Source organism: Melozone crissalis, unplaced genomic scaffold (assembly GCF_028551555.1).
Source record: "Melozone crissalis strain CALT ecotype California unplaced genomic scaffold, PUWL_Pcris_2 ptg000018l_1, whole genome shotgun sequence".
Classification (NCBI taxonomy): Eukaryota; Metazoa; Chordata; class Aves; order Passeriformes; family Passerellidae; genus Melozone; species Melozone crissalis.
In genome coordinates, this window is record NW_026535796.1 from 13,681,481 (window position 1) to 13,696,302 (window position 14,822).

Sequence of the window (14,822 nt, forward strand, 5' to 3'; positions counted from 1 at the left end):
CCATGTTTATACAAGACTCCACTTGACCGCAGCGGGAATTTTGGTTTGTTTTGTTTGGGTTTTTGGACAAATGTTTGGATTTGGCCAGTATAACAACAGGCTTTTGCCAGAGTTTCACTGTCAACTGCTTTTTCCAGCTGTGTTGGAGTGCATGCATCTTCTGAGAAGCATAGCTGGTTCCTGCAAGCAGGCATGCTGACCAGCTGGGACACTTGGGCAGGGCTGGTGCCATGTGTCATGGCATATGGGCATGGCAACAGGGTTAGGCCTGGGTCAACTTGCTGCATCTCAGCTTTGTGCCTGCACACGTGTCAGTACTTCCTGTTGCATGTGCTATTTGTGTTGCTCCATGTGGCTAATCTGCAGGTACGCTACCAATTCTGTCCTAGCTACTGTCACATCTAAATGTAGCTCAATTTTGATAAATAATTATTAGAAGTGATGTTGTACTTTTTTCTGTTCTGGCATCTAATGGTTCTGGGGGTAGGTAATTTTATTGTCTGGTCTAGAAATGGGAAATTTTTGCAGTGCTACTTTTTTATTTATGGTCCCAGATGGAAAGCACTCAAGTCCTGAAAAACGTCCAGATGTCTCTGTGGCACATTTCCTCTAGTCTTCTGAGGGCATTTGAGAGGTGGAATTCTATCCTTCATTTAGATATAAATGCTCTCCAATTTCCTCATTTCTTAAATACACTTCCTGAATACTTAATAATGGAAAAAATACTGCTCAGTTTTTCTGCATTTCTTACTCTATAAAGTGAGTTGTTGGAAGAGACATTTTCTATTACAAAATAATCTCCACTAAATTCACTGTTCTAGAGGAGCCTGAAGACAAGCAGGCTGAGAGCTTGGGACAATATAAGGTACAAGACAGTTTAACTCTTGGAGCTGTTGCCGATTGGAAGTGATGGAGAGCTGCGAGAGCTCAGGTTTGCCTGGGAGCCCCTCACAGCAGTCCTAGGGCCTGTCCCAGGCTCCCTGGCTAAATGGGGCCCCATGGCTCCAGTGCAATGTGGTGTCAGAAGCCCTCTGAGGATGGGGATTCACTTTGACATAAATACATCTTTGTCCATTTCGTCCAGAAAAATTGCTAATGAGTCATGGTAATGGGTGGGAGCTCCCACACATTCAAGCAGAGCTAGTGAGCAAGCAATAACTGTAACCCTTTGTCTTCTAGTCTTCCTATCTCTTCCAATGTGTTTTTAGTAGAAAAAGTGTTCCTGGTCCTTGTCATCTTTTATTATTGTTGCTCATTATGTGGGATCCTGGAAGGCATTCCCATTTTTAACGTGAGCCAACGTACAACTTACTTATCAGATATTCATGGAGCTCCCCCTTCATCACTGAGAGGAAGTGGAAGAATTAATCATGGAGACAATCAACTGTTCAACCTCAAAGACTGAAACAATATCAGAAAGTGGTATCTAATGAGGAGTGAAGCAACATGAATGAGATTTGTTCTGTGAGTTTTGCCTGTTCTTCTCAGGTTTCAGGTCATGTAATTTAGAAAAATCTTATTGAGGATGGGTGCTTAAACTACAGTGAACATGACTGTTGGACAATCTCAGTCTTAACATTACTCTTATCCTAAGGGTGATTCCCATTTTGACACTAAAAAGTTCTAAAAAACAGAAATTGAATTTTTAGGCCTTAGGTGTAAATTAATGATGTAGCTAAAGTAAGCACAAAAGTTTAAAACTAAGAGGAAAATTTCACATGTCTCCCTAGAGAGAAAGAACTGCCAAAAATCAGCTTGAGCTGGACTCAAAGCAAAGGCAAATAAAGCAAATAGAAAAAAGATTTTGCAATCAAATAATTACAGAGTGAGGAAAGAGTGGGGAGGATGGGAGAAGATGTTCTGTGCAATAAAGATGGGTTAAAATTAAATGTAACATTGGCGGAACTCCAAAACTAAGAAACTGCTCTGCCTTTCTGTTCAGGAAAAATTATTTTGTTGGACCTGATCAAGCCAATACTTTTCCACCTTTGTTCCATACTGGGAGTGAACAAAAGGAAGGTGACAGTAGCTCTGAGAGAGCTGAAGGAGAGACAGCTACCTTATTCTAGGTGGTGTGGAACTTTGAGACTTCACGGACATGCCTGAGGAGTTTGTTATATCTTTCCCAGAATCCTGCTACAATTTGTACTTGAAGTCCTGGTATCAAAGTAAGAATTTTGTGGGTTTTTAAAATAAACATGTGAAATCTGAATTTACCCCATTTGACTAAACAACAGGAGATCTCAGGGATAGGCAGACATACTAATCTAACCTCAGCTCATATTCACTACTCATATTCAGTACTCAGGATTACTTAATGTGGCAGCAGAGACATCCACTGTCCCTTCCAATCCCACCTACACCTCGGCAGCCACTCCCTGGGGAGCTTCCAGCTCCCAGCTGGTGTTGGCGCTCTCTGTGTCTCCCCTGGCTCCAGAAACTTGCCTGGTTTGCTGCAATTCTATGTTCTGCTGCAGAATGTGCGTGTGCCAGAGCTGTTTTCCTCGGCAAGTGACCAAATAAATACAACATCAGGTTTTCAGAGATTGTGCCAAATTTATATGATACCTTTAAGTAATGAAATAACTGATCATCTTGGCAAAGAAATGCAATAAACAGAAATTATTTGAAGCCACAATTCACAGGGTGTTGGAGAAACTGGAGAAGTTAGAGATTAGAAAGTAGCAGAAGCACATGGGTAACAAGGAGATGCCAGGAAGTGATAGGAAGGTTGGAGGGAGGTTATTGAGACTTTATCAGGGAATGGTTTGGGGACCAATCTTCCTTAATATTTTTATTAGTGACTTTGGCTCAGAAAGTAGAGAGAGTTAATGAAATAGCTTTATGTTACTGACATGAAGTTGTGAGACACATCGATAAAAGGAAGATCAAGATACTGTGCAAGAAGAATTGGATGACCTTGAAGATTATGCAGTAGAAATGTTGTAAAATGGCATGGTACCAAGTACAAGGTTATTCACCTAAGGATTAAACATAATCTACTTTGCTGGAAAATGGACTCATAACTTAGAGAGGAGTGAGGCACTAGTGCCTGTGGCTTGGTCCAGATAAGACTAGCAGCACTTGTTTTGTCTAGAAATTCAATTATTTTATTGCAGAAAAGGGTTGAGTTAATTTGTACAATATGTTTTTTTGAAAACCTGTACCATATTTTGCAGCATAGGATGGCAATCAATGTGATGCAGCTGGGGAAAGGACAAATGCAATCCTCCCTGTGCAGTTGATAGAGAGGAGCTTTACAGCTATTATGTACTTGGAATTAAGAGTGCAGTTCTGGTCACTCATATTCAAGAAGGATGAACCTGGAAATGTGTTCACTGATGGTTTGCTTTGAGGAAAAGGTAATACAAAGGGAGAAGAAGATTTGTGTCACACAGTAAAATGATAGCAAAGAGGCAGCAGGGGTTTGCCCTGTGTGTTGGAAAGAATAATAAGCTAATAGTCTTGGCACAAGAACAGCAGGGCATAGATTATTGAGGAATACATTCAGGCTAGCAATTAGAAGAAAGTTTTTAATTATAGGAAAAGTGAGGCTCTGAAGTAGACTTCCACTTACTTCCACTTAGAGAATTTAGAACAGGACACTTTTGTTCCTGACAAAAAACAAAGGTGAAAATATGATTAGTTTAAGATGGAGCCTACAGAATGTATTTACCTGTGATGGATGGAAACAGAGCTTGGATGGTTCAGAAGGAGTCTTGGCATCCTGGGTTCTTCATTTTATCCCATGATGAGTGAATGAAGCTGCCCTGTGTCCCTCCAGATCTCAGTTTTGCACATATATAGTGGGAAACACTGCACACTTGTGCTAAAGAGTGTTGTTTGACCACATTTGGTGTGGCACTTTGAGAGCTTAAGGTGAGAGAAAGAGATTTGGCTGAGGAGATATTTGGTGAAGCAGGCGAGGGGAGTGTGCCAGCAGGTAGGAATCTACCTGGCAGCAATTAAACAACAGATTTACAGCAGTCTTTCTAATGAGAGCATCATTTGAAACCTTGTAAAAGCACATGAATACATGATCAATCACTACTCAGTTCTCTCTAGGGAAATGGACACGTGATGAGCCAGTGCATCAGAGTGCATGATGTGGTTTTGGTGAGTGTTAGGCATGCTCTAGGGGTTCATCTCACCATCTTAATTATGTGGATTTTTTTTTATCTTCCTTTTCCCTCTTTCTGTAATTTCCTATCTGTCTAGTTATCAGATTGAATCATGAAATTCCTCAGCTCCTCATTTGTTAGGGGATATATTTATAATTGCTATAATATAATTTGTAGGTGTTCAGTTTTATAAAAAGAAGTGCCTGAGCATGAGCCAAGTGCAGCCTAAATCATTTTCTGATCTGAGGAAGTCAGGGGATTGGTCCTGAGAAGAACCCCAAATATTTATGATTTAGTAAACAATCACATTTCTAGGTAAAGAAATTCCAAATAAAAAAAATTTTGAGACAAAACCCAACAACTCAAAGAAATAATGTTCTCCAGTCATGCTTCTCTTGCCATTTTAAGCTACAGCCTTGCTTTAATGCATCTTTGTTTACCATAAGCCATGACTTCTCACCCACTGCAGGCACAGCATCATCTCCTCCACTGTCATTTGCACCATTTTGATGAATCAAGGAGTCTGACATTTATTTCAGAAGAACAGTTTGGTCATGTCTCTGTTCTAGAAATCTAGCAGGGCCCTGGATATTACAGAAACAACAGTATTGAGCAGTCAGTTGGCTGAGTGTCTGCATCTTTCCCTTAAACTGTAGAAATGGACAAAGACAGTGTCCTGTGTAATAATTCATTTTTCTGCTGGCCCCAGTGCTCCTGGTCAAAGGCATCATTCCAAGATGCTGAGTGCAACATTTGGAACAGCACATTCTTGTTCTTGTGAAAAATCAAGCCTGAATGGCAGTGAGTGAGTGACTGAGTGTTTCATGAGGCAATGAACTGAGTGCTTGTCAGCTGCTTCTCACAGGTCATGTCTGTCAGGCAGTGAGATTGCATTGGAGCCAGCTCGACATGGGCAGTGCAGTGAAATGCCCCACAGTGCTGCCATGGGCAATGACAGTGAAACCCCCCACAGTGCTGACATGGGCAATGACAGTGAAATGCCCCACAGCGCTGCCATGGGCAGTGCAGTGAAACCCCCCACAGTGCTGACATGGGCAATGACAGTGAAATGCCCCACAGCGCTGCCATGGGCAGTGCAGTGAAACCCCCCACAGTGCTGACATGGGCAATGACAGTGAAATGCCCCACAGTGCTGACATGGGCAGTGCAGTGAAACCCCCCACAGTGCTGACATGGGCAATGACAGTGAAATGCCCCACAGTGCTGACATGGGCAGTGCAGTGAAATGCCCCACAGTGCTGACATGGGCAATGACAGTGAAATGCCCCACAGTGCTGACATGGGCAGTGCAGTGAAATGCCCCACAGTGCTGACATGGGCAATGACAGTGAAATGCCCCACAGTGCTGACATGGGCAGTGCAGTGAAATGCCCCACAGTGCTGACATGGGCAATGACAGTGAAATGCCCCACAGTGCTGACATGGGCAGTGCAGTGAAATGCCCCACAGTGCTGACATGGGCAATGACAGTGAAATGCCCCACAGCGCTGCCATGGGCAGTGCAGTGAAATGCCCCACAGCGCTGCCATGGGCAGTGCAGTGAAACCCCCCACAGCGCTGCCATGGGCAGTGCAGTGAAACCCCCCACAGCGCTGCCATGGGCAGTGCAGTGAAATGCCCCACAGCGCTGCCATGGGCAGTGCAGTGAAACCCCCCACAGTGCTGACATGGGCAGTGCAGTGAAATGCCCCACAGTGCTGCCATGGGCAGTGCAGTGAAATGCCCCACAGTGCTGACATGGGCAATGACAGTGAAATGCCCCACAGCGCTGCCATGGGCAGTGCAGTGAAATGCCCCACAGTGCTGACATGGGCAGTGCAGTGAAATGCCCCACAGCGCTGCCATGGGCAGTGCAGTGAAACCCCCCACAGTGCTGACATGGGCAGTGCAGTGAAATGCCCCACAGTGCTGCCATGGGCAGTGCAGTGAAACCCCCCACAGTGCTGACATGGGCAATGACAGTGAAATGCCCCACAGCGCTGCCATGGGCAGTGCAGTGAAACCCCCCACAGTGCTGTGAGCAGGAACAGCCACTGTGGGAATGACTGGGGCAGTGGTGCTGCTGGGGGTCTTGTGGGGACCCTTCTGGTCTCTCCTCTTTACTTTTGGATTTGTACCTACATCTGCAATATGAACTAAAGGCTTTCATGCTTGTGCTGGAAGCTGGCCTGTTTTAAATGGAAGCTGGCCCTTACAAGATCATTCTGCTGTTGAGACTGGTACAAAAGATGTTCCACACTGTTAAATGTGGCAGTGATCCTTGTCCTGTTTCAGCAATGATGCAAATAACTAAGAACATTCCTGCACCGGTTGTGTGGGAGGAATGATGGCTTTCACTGGCTCTGAAATCACATGTCTTGTCAGATGTGGTGGCAATATGGAAAGAATCAAGTATAGACATATTGTATAATTTGCATTACAATGCATGTAGTGGTTCACAGAACACAAATAGGAAAGAGGTGAGAGGTCTGACTGTTCAGCAATATTTTGTAAATACTTTGAAAAGATGGTAGCCAATCTTACTACAAAAGGCTCTAGCACCCATACTGACTGTAGAGCTTTACCTGCAATATCTATTTAACTTACAGAAACAATAAAAACTAATTTTAAAAGTATCAGCATTAAAAACAGAAATGCGAGCTTCTGATTACTTTTGTCCCCTCTGGTCCCCTTGAACAGTGAGCACCAGCATTACAAATCCAGTTCCAGCCTGCTTTCATATTTCCCTGTAAGGTGACTTCCAAAAACTTTTAACAGCTCCCTAGCAAACCCACCTGAGACTGCTTTCTGTGTGCTGAGCAGTTGACATTTTATCCCTACTGTCACTATTCGGACACTTCATCCTATAATGATGCCCTGTAGCACTGTTGGGAAGTCAAGGTTCCCAGTCCTGTGATGTCTAGAGGTTTTTCATAAGCCTGTGTTCCCTGGGAAAACAAATCACTTCCTCTCAATTTCTCCTGGTCCAACCTCAGTTTAGTGGTTTGTAATACTTAGGAGACACTGTCTTCTTCATATTATGAACTATTATTAATGATCCATGCAGTTGGTGCACTGTCCACTGAGGTTGGAGCTGGTTTCCACAGCTTGGATCGCAGTGCACAGGAGGGTGCAAAGCTGTGCTGGCCACTTCAATGCTGGGGTACAGTCCAATTCTTTCAGTGTCCCTCTTGACAGCTCATAGGCAGTGAAACATTAATGGCCTTTTGCTGTGGACCAGGGTCTGGGTTTATAATCCTGGATCATAAAAATTGCTCTCCATGACTCTGAATGGTCCAGCAGTTCTAGGAGTATACCGAAACTACAGAAGTTTGAGCTGACTTAAGGAGTTAATAAAACCAAACATCCAGCTTGTTGCTTTCTGGCAGTTTATTAATCAAATTATAGGGCACAGAATTCCTGCCCCAGTCCCATTTTGGAAAGTGTAGATTCAGTACACTGGCTCTTATGTTCAAGTTGCATCAAAAGCAACCAAATAGGATACAAATCGCTTCCTGTGGAAATCTATGTTTTGTTTCTTTTTTCATATAAGTAGTTTGAATACAATTTCTTAGAATTTTTGTCCTTTTTCTGAGCAAAATTTTATTGCCTCTCAGTCTATTGCCACGTGCCTCCTATTTCAGCTGCTTGCTGTGATGAAGCACCACTTGGGTATGTTCTCAATGCTGATCCACCAGGAGCAGTCCAGAAATCTCACTAGAGAATTGCAAAGACTTCGTGAGGCTGAAATGTCTCCTGTAAAACCATTAGTGTCCCTATATAACTTACTTTCCTTATTCCTTTTTCAGAACTGTCAAATATCTTTGTTGGTGTCCTCCTTTTTTTAAAAACTTAAACATGACAATATATAACTACTTGTTCATAGAACAGTGAAACCATTTGCTCTTTCATGAATTTATAAAATATTTTTAATTATAAATCAAACCATGAATAACTTATTTTCCTTGGCAATCCAAAAGAAGAGTCAGTCAATTGATCTCATGTGCTTGGTGAAGCAGCATCCAAAGGAGAAGCAGTACCCTTGGTTTACACAAGCACCACTGAGCGTACTTCAGCAAGTATCAGCTGAACTACCGTCCTTCAGGTAAGGGTGTAACTGAATTTCAGAAGTCATGGCAAACATATTGATCTTTATAGTTTGCTTTTTTACCTAAACATTCCCTCAAAACGTTTCTTGTCTTAGCAGCAGTGAAAATTTTGGTAGAGAATAGTTACAGCTCTTGAATGGTGAGTGCCAACCTGTCAAACTGAGGTCTCAACAACTCTGGCTTCCTCTTTGTCCTTCTTCAGTGGGCAACTCCTCTTCCTCAGCAGCACACTAAAGGTGGAACAGACTCACAAAGGCAGATACAAATAAGCAACCAATCTGATATAAACAATGTAAGAGGTTAACCAGACCCCACGGGAATAGGGCATTACAGATCTTTGTAAACTTCAGGACAAGGAACAAGAGGTTGGTGGCATAAGACAATGTCAGATTAAAATAAGAGACTGTGGTTCCCTCTGAAAGGCAGCCTGATAGCTCTGATTTCTTTTTGTGATTTGTATGAAAGGAGTCTGTGACATCCTTCTGGTTGTCAGTGAGGTGCAAATCTAGACAACAATAAGAAACAAGTCCTAGCAGACACAGCACAAGGCAAAGCATAGATGCCTTGTGACACAGGAAAAATTCCTCCTGGCCAAGCTGGAGGTGCATTATTGCAGAAATGCAAGCATGGCTACTGAACCAGTGGAATTAATAATTTGTAGACTTGCCTTTTTTCCTCCCCTCTTTTCTCGTTGTCCAGTTGTAATTAATTTTGTTATATCTGCATGCATATCATAGCCTCATCCCAAAAACTTACTGTCCAGCTGTGGGGAGCCTCTAAGATTAGTTTGTCTTTATGAGGAGATGGTATAATTGTGTGTGTGCTCCAATAAGTGCTGCCACATCCCTGTTTCTGCTGCGGCAGCTTGCAATGAGGTAGACTTTTGTCATCCATCTGTCCTTCATCAAGGACCTTGCATATCTATTCTCTTTTTTTCCAAAAGGAACTGCTGGCAATTAAAATCATCCCAAGGTCTCCTTGGCTTGCTGTTTCTAATCTATATTCTCAAGAATGAAATAAAGCCATGAGAGGCAATTGTCTTTTGGTCCTATAGTTTTTAGAGGCCTGGAGTGAAAGAGCAGGAAAAAAAAAAGAAATGAGATACTTTTATAAACCAAAGACATTCATCAGACAATTCAAGGTCTTACATGAGCACACACGCTGGTGTAAAAAATAGGTATGTGTGTCACTTACTCTTCTTTCCTTAATAAGAGGCTACTATGCTGTAACTGCTACTCCAAGTGACTTTAATATGCATTTTCTATTTTGTCTTATTCTTTTGCTGCAGTGTTTTGTATGAAGTTGTCTTTTTTGTCAAAGCAAATATTTTTGTAGTTTCTTTCTGAATGAAAATAAGGAAAATGCAGTGAAATAAGTTGCTAGTTTGGGCTAATGCAGGTGTGTTTGGTAGGCACTCACCATTTCTGCTGCTTTTGCTGCTCAGGCCCCTACCTCTTAAGGCAAGTAAATGTTAACAAAACCTGGTTTAGGACAGACCACCACTGAGGTGGTTTGAGGTCTTCCTTCTAAATGAAAAGTGGCTCTGGAAGTCAGGTTGCCTGTGATCATTTGCACTTCTGAATAGCCAACAACAACAGAAAAAGCCAAAGAGGGATGTTCAGGACTGAGGCTTTGGATACAGAATCCCATCTCTAGACCCCAGTTAACAATTGCAGTCTGTTTCAGCTGTGGAGACTGAAATGCTGCTGCCTTAGCACTTCTTCTGCCAAAGCTTCATGCTAAAACAACTGCTAAATGGAGGACATTTCTAGTGCACAGCCCATTGTTTCAACACTGATAGAAAGGAAACTGCACAAACCAAAAATAAGTTGCAGTAGCCAAGGAGCATACATCCCTCTTAGCCATCCCTGCTCCACTGGCATCAGAGTGAGATACAGACTGAAATTAGAAATTTTTTCCAAAGGCAGCTCTGCCTTTGTCTACAAATGCTGTGAAATGGAAGTGGCCTTTTTGTCTATTGCCCTTTCAGGCTTCTTCTCTGGGCTGCTTGCTATGAGTCAGGTGTCTCAGTGAGGGACTGGTGTGTGTGAAGCTTTAATACAGCAGGACCCTGATCTGGATCCATAAGGGCCCTTCAGCTCAAATGTTGAACAAGTTCTCCTATTTAAAAATACTTGCAGCTGGCTCCTGGGTGAAAAAATAGCATCTCTGTACTTTTATGTAAAGGGATTATTGGTTTCCAGGGAGCATGCTCATGTGTGCATTATATGTATTCACACAAAGGTGTGTGAGTGATGCATGAAACCAAGATTGTATTTTGTCTACAGAATGCGAAGAAACTTAGCTATTTGTGGTTTTTGATTTTTTTTTTCTCTGAAACTGACTGGATACTAAAATAAGGATGAATTCAGAGGAAATTCAGCTGGCTGCCTTGGTAAATCGTGCCTGACACTGTGATCAGGAAAGATGACAGAATCTGAATTTTCCCAAGCAAATGTGAAAACTCTGGTGAATGAGAAGGCAGATAATAGTAATCATTCAGGGGGCATTAAGAAAGTGATTTCATTATTGGCTGGCCCTAGAAGATGCCTTTCCCAGAAACAACCAGACAAGTAGCACATGTGTTATCATTCCAGCCATTTTTCCATTTGCACACAAGGTGTAAGGCAACCTTGAGAACTCCTTGAATTGTGAATGCAACTACTTGAACCACTACTCATCTGCTTTCAGACATCTGTGTTTTTGCTGCCTCCAACAGGGTCACACTGAAAATGTCAGATTATCTATTAGAAAGAGGATATTACTGAACCTGAGATTTCTCTTTCCTGAATGGCCATCGGTACTGCTTCATTTCTCTGAAAGATAAACAATATAATGTATTCTCTTCTTTGAACATTTCACCTCTTCTTTTTTCTGGGTTTTTTTTTTCTGTCAGTAGTCATACTGTACCAAAAACCATGGTGTTTGAACAAAGTCAAAGCTCAAAAATCAAACATGCTCAGCACTGCTACATCAGTTTATAACTGAACCAGTGAGAAAGGTCAGTTTGGGCTAATGCAGGTGTGCAGAAGTGATTAGTCCTAGATGAGATTTAACACAAAGCAGTTGCGTAGATTTGTTAGGCATAGTCTCCAATGTGAAGCTGTCACATGAGCTTTAGAGGTGTATGGCTGGCATGGGAGATTTTGGTTTTGCTTTGGGATTGCCCGCTGCACACAAGCTGATGGAAATAAGGCCTGCCACTAAGGGAATGGGGGAATTTTCACTCCAGCTGCCTTGGAGGTGATGACCTGAGATGCTCTTCCCAAGCTTGTAACACAAAAGCTTCATTCACAAATGACCTAGCTGGCCTTCTGTCTCCCCAGTGGCATTTCCTCTCTCAGCACTGCCCTATTCCCTTTCTCCCTTTCTTTTGTACTCCTCTCCACTGAGGAAGCTGCCCACAGCACTGCCGCTGCATCCTCTGCTGTTACCCCCTTGTGCAACTCATGAAAGGTGGGCTGAGTGTTTTGTTTTCCTGCTCCCCACTTCCTCTCATTTCTCAGATGATGAGTAAGCTGCAAAACAAACCCTGAGGAAAATAAATTTGCCAGGGAAATTTCATCATGTACTGCAAAGTGGAGACGACTTACTGAGATTCCCTGGTGGAGCAATGAGTTGCTCTGTTGCCATTTACCACAGCTGCTCACAACAGGCCTGAAGTTTTCCCTCACAACTGACCTTAACCCCCCTTTAGCCTCATGTGCTGCCTCAGCACCACTTGTTATTGCTGCAGTCATGCCAGCAGTGATTGTATGTCCAAAGCTCCTGGGCAGCACTGCTGCCACCTTTAAAAGATATGGCAGTAATAAAAATCTCCATATTAAAAGAGAGGGAAAGGCAACTGAAACAATAGCATTTTTATAAAACATATAGCCTGATAGTAAATCAAATGCAGGAGGATTCTGGAATAAGCTCTCTGTTCTAAACATGAATTTGCTTCATGTTCAATCTACTTTCTACATCAGTAGTGACTATAACACAAGTGGAAAAGCAATAAAAACCTCTTTTTGCACAGAGTTAATAGATAGGACTGGTTTATAATAGAGTGGGGAGAATGTACACATGGGCATGCAATCAATAATTTCTGTGCACTGTGTGACTGCCCCTTACCCAGAATGTGGGTAAGCCCCACATGATCACCTGGAGGGGACTAAGACATCTCTGGGGTCCTGATCTTTCCTGAGCCTTGAAGCTTGCTGAAAAAGAGTGAGATGCTTGCTGGAACAGCAGAGCCTGAGCTGTGTCACTGATTGTCAGCCTCAGGAGGTCAGTTGGTTTCCGGACAATTTGGTCCCTTTTGCTGAAAAGGGGAAATGAGGGTGCTTGCCCGCTCTCTAGTGCTGTGATCCCCATTGAAATAATGAGATTTTGTTTCCCTTCCCAAAAGGAAGTGAAACCAAAAAGAAAGACTTATAAACACTCTGGAAAGGAGATAGGATCAAACTAAATGCAATTGAAAAAAAAAACCAAAAAACCAAAAAAACCCCAGAAAATTGGGAAACTTAGTGACTACAAGAAAATGGTCTGGGAAGAAATGAGGTGCAGTGCAAAGGACCAAAACATGCCAAAACTAACCACACAGATGTTGCAAAAGCAGGGAAAAAATCAAGGAGGAAGACAGAACTTGGAGGGGAAGATATGAGGGACATGGCATGGATACTGAAAAAAAAAATTATATCTTCGCCAAGTGAAATCCATCAAAAGGCATGGGATGCCATGTGGGAGTTTACGAACATGCTCATCAATCTGCTGAAAAGCCCAGCTAAACTGTGAAGACAGAGTCTTACATGCCTTGTGTCCCAGACACCTTCAGGACAGTGTGGATAGGGCAGGATAGCTGGATGACCCAGCATCTCGCCTCAGTTTTTTAGGTACAGGTTTGAAAATACTTTCTTGACAAGACCAGTGTGCTAAGGCAAGCTGCTTTGAAGGACTTATCATCACACTTGTTGTACTTACAGCTTGCATGACTGAAAGGGACTAAAAGATGGACAACTGTCGATTTTTACCATCAAAGATCCTGGTGGGTTACTAGGCACATATCCATTGTACCAGCACTCTGGGTGATGTTCATCAGCACTTGGTACCTGCTCCAGGAAAGACTAAGAACTGAAAGGTCCTGGATATCTGACCCAGCTCTCACCAGCAGGACTTTCTTTACAGGGTGGAACAGGTGCCTGGTGTCTGTTTTAAGGCTGAATGAGGCATCACCTTCCAGGGCTGTGACAAGCAGCATGTTGCAATGACTCCAAAGTCAGGCATCTAAAGAAGCAAATGAATTTGTCATTGCAGGTCAGAAATTTATTTCAAGGATACAAATTGCAGCTAGACTTGTAGCACTAAAGGTAGGGGCCATCCCACTCCCCAATTGTTCTTGGGGACTCTGTCTATACAGGTATCTTCCTTACTTCTGCTAGTTTCCATTTTCTTTTCTCTGCATGTCTTAACTAAGCATTAGATGCATGTAGTTGTGCATGTGTGTTTGCAGACAAACAGGAGCCAGACTGGTCCATGGGTTCACACAGCCTGCTGAAGCCAGGATGTGCACTCTGGGAGATTCCTATTGATGCACAGTGTCTGTGTGTGCCTACTTTTCTCCTATTATTTTTCTTGCTGCTGATTTTTCCCAGCAGTAATGCAGTATTCTTTATTATCAACCCATCACACACTTGTTCTGGCAGTCCTGCTTGTTTATAGTAACAGATTTCTCTGTCTGATCTGCTTCTTAGTGTGAAGGTCCAGTTGTTCTTTATTTCAGTGTGTTAGAGATGGATAATGAGATGATTGGCTCTCGCAATTAAGGGATAACTATTGTGTGAATTTTAAGAAAAGCTTTAGTGATATACAGTTATATTATTGTAGTTTAGATGTCCTCTGTTCTCCCTGTAGTTCCCTTTCCCCCCCTGTATTGTGGCCATCAGACAGCCTGGGTTGTCTAGGACAGGTAAAAGAAGGCTGCACATGTGTCCCTTGCATGGGGCAGTTGGGAATGGAAAAGCTTGGGGGTGCTTAGGGGCTGTGGCACAGCAACACCTGACTTCCAACCAAGTTACAGGAAAGTCTCCACTGATAAATGGCAAAGAAGAGCTGACTGACAGACCTTGGGAGGGGCCAGGGCTGGCTGATGCAACCCCAGGGGTATGAAAGACTGAGCATCCATCTTGAAGACGAACCGGCCACATGGTATCTATGGGGGCAGTTCCCAGCACTGCAAATTTTTCCTTATCTAGTCCTTTTGTTGTATTTTTGTCAAGGTTTAATAAACCTCTTTTAATTTTCAGAGTGAGCAGCTGTTTCTCATAGGTGTACAATGTGTTACTGTATATGGCAAATTGGTATATGGAAGCTGTGCAATGCCCCAACTTTATGATGTTTGCAAGAAAGAGGCGAGCGAAAGACGAAGCCAAACTCATTTTAACTGTCTCTTGGAGAAATCACTGCACAGCCAGGACATGCCTTTGAAAGCAAAGGGGCTGCTGAGATTATGAAATTCTCAAACATTTGCTCAGCATGGCTGAGCCAGGGCATAAGGAGATGTGTGAGCCCATTAATCATTCCAGGGCAGCTGCCAGCTCCCTGACTTTAATTG